Here is a 7,028-nt window from a genome sequence, read left to right as displayed (position 1 = left end):
ATCAGTCATCGGTTATTTTTCCAAACAGTTGCAATAAATAAAGTCCCTCCAGGTTTTAGCAGCTACGGTAAACATTCCTAATGCTTCAATCAAAATCTCAAGGAAGCTTAATTGGAACAAAGTTGAGTCCTGCTTCTTGGGTACTATTTACTCCTTCATTTGATATCTTCACGAAGATATCTTTACTTTGGTCGCCCTCTGTAGGGATACAATATATCAAAAATGCTTGCTTTCACATAGTTCCCAACTTTACTCATGTTCTTGCAGACTCCAGATGCGACTAGATCTGCATTTCTTGAAAACCTACACAATTATCACAGGTATCAGAAAACTACAGATAACCATTACACATCAGGTATGGCAAAGACTTAATGAGTTGAATACTGGAATTTTATGCTTGCCTGGTCAGGAAACCATTCCCCGCCGGTTGAATGAGTCTAGGTCTCTGAGGTTGACGGACTTCACGACTCACGAGCACCTAGAAGATCACAACAAAATTACAAGAGATGAGTAGATGGGTGGAAATGACTATGAAACTTCAGAACCAACGAACTCAGAACACAACCCTACTCAATTCTAGAAACCAAATTGTACTGGTTCTTAACCAATCTGAAGTTCTGTACCATGTACATCAGTAACAAGAAATAAGTTTGGTTGATTGTTAAGGCAAGTCGGTGTAAGGAACACCTAGAAAGGGAAAGACATTGGAAAACAGACAGGCCAACAAATTCTTTTACTTACCCTCTTTGTTCAGAGCATGATCCACAGTAGGAGAGGCAGCAGGTGCACTATTAGAAATTTTTTTGCCAACCACAAACTGCAGTAACTCATTTCATTCAGAATGCTTGGCTCAAAGAGAAAATGACACAAGTTAAGGTGGCCAGAAACTCAAAAAGAGCCAGAAGAATATAGAGTAAAAATATAATGCGCTCAGATAGTCAGATATTCAACTTGCCACTTGGCCCATTACTGTATTTTGACCCAGACACACATTTATTCGACTCCAAATGCACCAAAAATTGATGAGCCAATATCTCTGTAACTCATAGTTTAATTTCACTCAATTCATTGGGATCTCCTATAAGACGATCTCAGACAGAAAACTTAAAACAGTGAAACTAATAATTCAATCCAATAAACTATTTTATCAAATGAAGCTGAACTGCAAAGCCCAATGCATTAATGCAATAAATTCAACAACCCTGCGTATGTGAAAACATTTTTCTGTGTGTGCGTGAGAGAGGAAGAAAGCGAGAGAGGGGAAGAGACTAACCTCCAAGCCAGCACAAACAGGCAATTTCGCTGGCATTTGCTTATCACCGGAAGACTCTTTCCCTAGTAGATCGAGTAACCAGCACACGCATAATGAAAATCTTTAAGCTGCGGCTCATCTTTAACCAGCGAGTGAGGCACTGATCACCACAATCTACGCATTAGTATGTGTACAACACAAATTCAAATAAAAAAATAAAAACCATGCAACTGGCAAAACAAAAGCCCCAAGCATAGGATGGAATTCGAACTGAGTCGAATCCTGCTTCTCGAGTACTTTCACTCCATCTGATGTCTTCACTTGTTCAGGAAGACATGCATCTTACTTTGGTCACCCTCGGTAGGGGTACAAAATATCAGAAACACTTGCTTTCACATAGTTCCCAACTTTACGCATGTTCTTCCAAACCCCTACCGCAACTACATCTGCATTTCTTAAGAACCTACATAATTATCATTTATCAAGCATAGCAGAAATAACCCCTAAGCATCATGGTATATACTTTTGGAAAAACTAAGACATTATGAGTTGAAAACTTGAATTATATGCTTGCCTTGTCAGGAAATCACTCCCTGTATGTTGAATTGGTTTAGATCTCTGAGGTTGACAAACTTCACAAGCATCTAGAGAATCAAAACAAAATCACAAAAGATGATCAGTAGTTGGGCGGAAATGACTACGCAACTTCAAAACAAAAACACAACTCTCAAGTCATGTAACTCAATTTCAGGGGCCAAATATTATAGTCTAGACTAGTTACTACAATACTACTGCTAGTAAGCCTGGTTTGGCGTTGAGGCAAATAACTGCAAGCAAGTACCTTAAAATGGAAAGATTTCGGAACAAAATACAGGTGAACAAAATTCATTTCCTTACGCTTGTTGGTGTGAGCATGAGCCGGTGTAGAAGCAACAGCAGGTGTAATAAAACGCAGAAACTGCATTGACTCATTTCAGTCAGATTGCTAGGCTCAGTGAAGAAAATGACACAAATCAATGGGCGTGGAGAATGAACAACAACAATAAACCTCAGAGCCCAGATACTCAATTACACATCCAATATGCAACAAAAAATACTAATAGTTGATTAACTTGCACTAAATATAAACAAATGGTAATTAGAGGACGGAGTGAGAACCTTAATGCCAGAGCAGTCGGGCAATTCTGTTGGGGTTGTATTATCACCGGTAGAAGACTCTTTTCCGATTTGATCCCTGTAGGCCGCAACACCGGCACAGACAAATTTAAAATCTTTATAACGTTGCTTCTCTTCGACATCTGATTCCCCAGTGACAGTGGTGCCACATCAACAACAAACAAAAGTCACCAATGGAAACAAAAACAAAATCTGTTTAAAGAAAACGAACAATGAAAGACTGAGAGGAAGATGTTTACCTTGAGATCATAACAATGGGAACGATGCCCAGGCAGCGAGGGGACTCGGCTTTGGATTGGAGGGCGGTCAATAATACGAATGAGAGAGAACTTACATTCTCAATTCCTTGTACATCAATTGGTTGAATTCCAGCTAATCCTCGACTAAGTAGACTGTTCATTAGTGATCATTAGTTGACATTAAGGAAATTTAAAATAACAAACTCTCAGCGTAATAGAGCTGTGATAAACATAAACAAAACATAGTAGAGCCTTTATTTATATCTATAAGGTGCACTTCAGGTCTAATAAAGCTTGTGCCAAATCAATTACTCATTATTCATACCTGGCGCGGAAAGCAATCACAAGCATCCAGTCATTTGTAGAGTAAGCATTCACAAATCTTCCAGCCACCATCTGCATATACGAGGAGGTGGGAAGAAAAAAAAACATTAAGAAAGACACAGGCAAATGAATAAATACAAATATCTACAATGTGCAGTAATGAGAAAACAAAAATTGTTTCTTTTCTTCCAATCACCTTTCGAGCAGCTTCCCAGTTCTCATCCTTAATAGAGATGGGTGCCCCAAGTGGTACAACTCTCTCAACAAGTTCAGCTGCCAATATTCAGAATTACATTTATGAATATTCATCCAGAACAAGGAAGAAAAATTTTGAGTTTATACACCTACCAGCACGTTCGGTCTCAGCCAAACACTGTAGATACTTGAAAATTGTTTGTGCTCCAAGTGAGAAACCCACAAGTGTAACAGGCCTGAAATTCATGGAGAACCAATAAATAAATTACACTGAAGGCTTTTTCAGAAGTTGCTGAAGTGCTTAACAGAAGTTGAAGGAATGATGAATAACTGTTACCATGAGATCCTTTTAGTAATACATCCGCTAGCAGCCTTCCTGCTTTGTCTGATCTGGAAAACAAACAAGATTTTACTCTCACAAAATAAAATAAAAGCAGAATGTTTTCTTATGAAAATCCATTAGAAACTGCTTCCTTAGAAACTTATGATATCCTATATTTTAGCAAAGCAAATATATCCAGTAACAAATTTCTTCAGGTTGCCTCATACAAAAGACACAGAAGGGAAATAAAAACTGGCAATACTTTAGTACTGTAAAAGAGAGTCCAACCAACCAACTCTTCATATTTAACAACTATATTTAAGGCAGAAAAGGACCTGTCTACAGAAATTGACCATTTGCTGTCTATAAAGTCAGTAGCAGCCAGTAATGTTGCTGGCCAAGCCAGTGCAGCTAAAAGAGTGCTTACTTAACACAGTCATCATTGCACCTTGCTTCATCAACCCCATTGCAATTCCTACACCAGGCATTCACAATGTCAATACTTTGGAGAAAATTTAGCAACTAATGCCAAACACAATAGCAGCCATGGGATCCAAACTAATTACTTGAAGTAAGCCAGTCCTGAAAAGCAGTGCTCACTGCAATTAGATTCTTAGACTCCCAGAACAAGGCATACCTGCACATTTGTTAAGGTCATTAAATATAACGATGCCCTTGTGATAAAGCCTTAATGGATAGGCTGTAACATGCAAATGAAATAAGAGTACATGCAAAATGAAGTAGACATTAAAGATCTCATAAAAAAAAATTGCTTCTCTAGTTACCCATCAACTATTTGAAATATATATCAGGCCAATCAGTGTGAGATGAGGGAAAGCAGGTTGGGGGAGTAGACCATTTCAATTTACTTTTTCCTCACTGTTTGGCTAGGGGAGGGTCATGTCCATTTCTTTTTTTCCTTCTTGAAGTGCATAGAAAGTAGAGGGAAATACTGTAGGTGAAAGGGATTCTTCTTCTCTCAACTATTTCTCTGGAACTTCATCAATATTGGAGTGAAAATATGATAGCTACATGGAATAAATGGATCATCTGAGATGTAATTTCAGCTTTTTAAAACATTCTTTGAGTAACTTTTGTACCTTTTCAAATTGGCATTCTGTCCCTCCCAAGGCCTCACAAAATCTTCCACATCGAAAAAAAATCCTGAAACCAAGATCTCAACTGCCAGTCTCTGAAAAATATGTGAGTAATATAACATATTTGTATACACGCCTTGGTAAAGATTCAGAAAAAAAAATAATGGAGGTACAAAAGATACTCACGCCTTGGTTGTGATTTTCTCCGATAGCTTTGAACTCAAATTCATCAACACTTCCTGTTCTTCTAGCCATTTTGAACCCTGTGAGTCCAGCTCCAGCAGCTAGGTTTGACAGAGATGAAAATTAATCCACAAATTGGTTGAGACAAACACAATGCTAATGTACCAATAGAGCTTGCAGAAGAAACATAATCTAAGTGAAAAATATCTATATACATCAGAAAGTTCTATCATTTCTACGAAAATAGAGATAGTCTAAACTAATCCGCCATTAAAACGTACAAAAAACTAAGCACCTATATATTCACCTCCAAATGATGTAGCAACAACAACGGAACCAGCAACAGAACCAGCAGCAGTTGCGGCAGCAGCAAAACCAGTTGCTCCAATTACTGGAATGACAGCGCCTAGTGTTGGAGCTATGGCACCAAGTCCTGCAGCAATTGCTGGGGCAGCTAATCCTGTGGAATAGAAAAAATGAAAACTATAACCCCTAAAGCTGAATAAAACCTCACTCAGAATTTAACATTTGACTAACAGTAAACGCCAACTATAAGGCTATCATACCACCAGTTATTGTCAGCAGAACTCCTCCAGTTACTGCAGCTGCACCCACAATCCCACCACGTTTCCATTTAGCCCATTTGCTTTTTGGTGACTTAGTTTCTTCTTTTTCTTCTTCATTTTTCAATAAAGCCATTGCAGAGCAAGCAACCATTGTCTCAATAGCTTCCTACAAAGCAAAATTTTGGACAAAACTATTCATCTTTGACCACAGATGAAACTGAAAACTCGTACTCTCAAGTGAAACTAAGGAGAGGTATTTTATCATATCACAACATCCCTTGGATATAAATCAAATCTAGGCATGCTTCAACCTAAGCACATTTAAAATAAATAAGAAGTTACTCATAGGTTGAGCATAAATACCATTTGTATCCACTTGACATCAAACCAAGTTGCTAGTAAACGCAGAGCTACACGATGCCGAGCATCATAACCCCTTCTCCTACGGGTAGACTTACTAGACTTTTTATTATCGTCACGCTTATCAGCCAGACAAGCAGAAAGTATCTCATACAGAACAGTAATTTTCCTCTCAATGCCTCAGCATTCTCGCCTCCACAACAGGTTTATTATCAAGATCACTCTTGGACGCATCGACCGTCTCTTTTACACTAACCATATCCCCACGAATCTCCCGCTGATTCTCCGAAGGCACGCCCGCCGCTTCAACAATCTGTTTCACCTCGGCCGTGGGGCTCTTGCCCTCTGAATCCTCCAAAACTCGCATCCACTGCTTCAGCATTCTCCGAAGCATTCTTGTCATCACCACCTCTGTCGGCCAGCAATCTCAGAAACTAAAGCGAAAAATAACAATCAAACATATGGTAATCATTAAGCAGATACATTGAAAATGAAAATTACAATGCTGATCAAAATGACAGAAGCAAACAGACTTACAGCTCCGACATGATTGCTCGCCGGAGACGAAGCCGCAGTCTCCTGAAGTCCAGACCATGCTGCAGAATCAATACCTAAGAACCTAACCACAACAAGTTCAACATATTTGATCACAAATCCATCATTCACATCCCCAATCATAACAAAATTGAAGAAGAAGAAGAAGAAGAAGAAGAGGAATGGAGAACGAATTAGGTACCTAAATACAGGTGGAAGGAGGCCGGACTTGTCATTGACCCAAAGCACGGGGTCATCGGAGACGGAGTCGGCGCTGCTGCAGCTACTGGCTCGTTCGGTGGCGGTGGAGTCGTCTTCGTGAGTGAGCAGCCCAAGAGGGCGAGGCTGGTGGAGAGCGAACGCGAATAAAGCTCCGGCGCCGTCGTGGACATAGAAGAGGAATTTTCAATTCAGGTCATACAAGTTTCGTGATCGTAGTCGTTTTCTGGGGTCTGTAAAATTCAATCGCTGAAAGAAATCGCCAAAATGTTGATCGTAGTCGTTTTCAGTTTTTCTTTTGCTCTTTCTAGCGCGCAGGTTTCTCTCCTTTTATTTGGACACCTGGCACATTAAGACACCGCGACGAGTATGGGTATAATTGTCTTTTTGAGTAACTTCATACAAGTGACCTGGCCTGACCAAATGAACTTGGATTGCAGAACTTCAATTCGAGGTTAAAAAAAAAAAGGAATTCAAGGCCAAGGAGAAAACAGAAACTGAAGGAATGCCGAGTGAAAATCGTCCATTCTGGACACCATTTACCGGCGAAGATAAAACGTG

General features: G+C 39.5%; 1 long non-coding RNA gene and 1 pseudogene across 3 annotated transcripts; both read right to left on the bottom strand.

The window, feature by feature from the left end:
- Nucleotides 1–400: 400 nt before the first annotated feature.
- Nucleotides 401–2,497, bottom strand: LOC126793150 (uncharacterized). Of its 3 annotated transcripts, XR_007672033.1 has the most exons (6): nucleotides 2,411–2,495; nucleotides 2,094–2,210; nucleotides 1,599–1,896; nucleotides 1,274–1,412; nucleotides 742–817; nucleotides 401–478 (listed from the first exon to the last, which is right to left on the bottom strand). It is a non-coding gene; the product is annotated as an uncharacterized LOC126793150 (long non-coding RNA). The 3 variants fall into 3 exon arrangements; XR_007672031.1 differs by having other exon boundaries at nucleotides 1,274–1,896; nucleotides 2,150–2,210; nucleotides 2,411–2,497; XR_007672030.1 differs by having other exon boundaries at nucleotides 1,274–1,896.
- Nucleotides 2,498–2,682: 185 nt separating this feature from the next.
- On the bottom strand, nucleotides 2,683–6,650 carry LOC126800552 (probable lipase MIL1; annotated as a pseudogene).
- Between the last annotated feature and the right edge of the window lie 378 nt (nucleotides 6,651–7,028).

Source organism: Argentina anserina, chromosome 1 (assembly GCF_933775445.1).
Source record: "Argentina anserina chromosome 1, drPotAnse1.1, whole genome shotgun sequence".
NCBI lineage: Eukaryota > Viridiplantae > Streptophyta > Magnoliopsida > Rosales > Rosaceae > Argentina > Argentina anserina.
The sequence above is the reverse complement of the archived record's forward strand: the minus strand, read 5'-3'. Positions and strand labels throughout refer to the sequence as shown.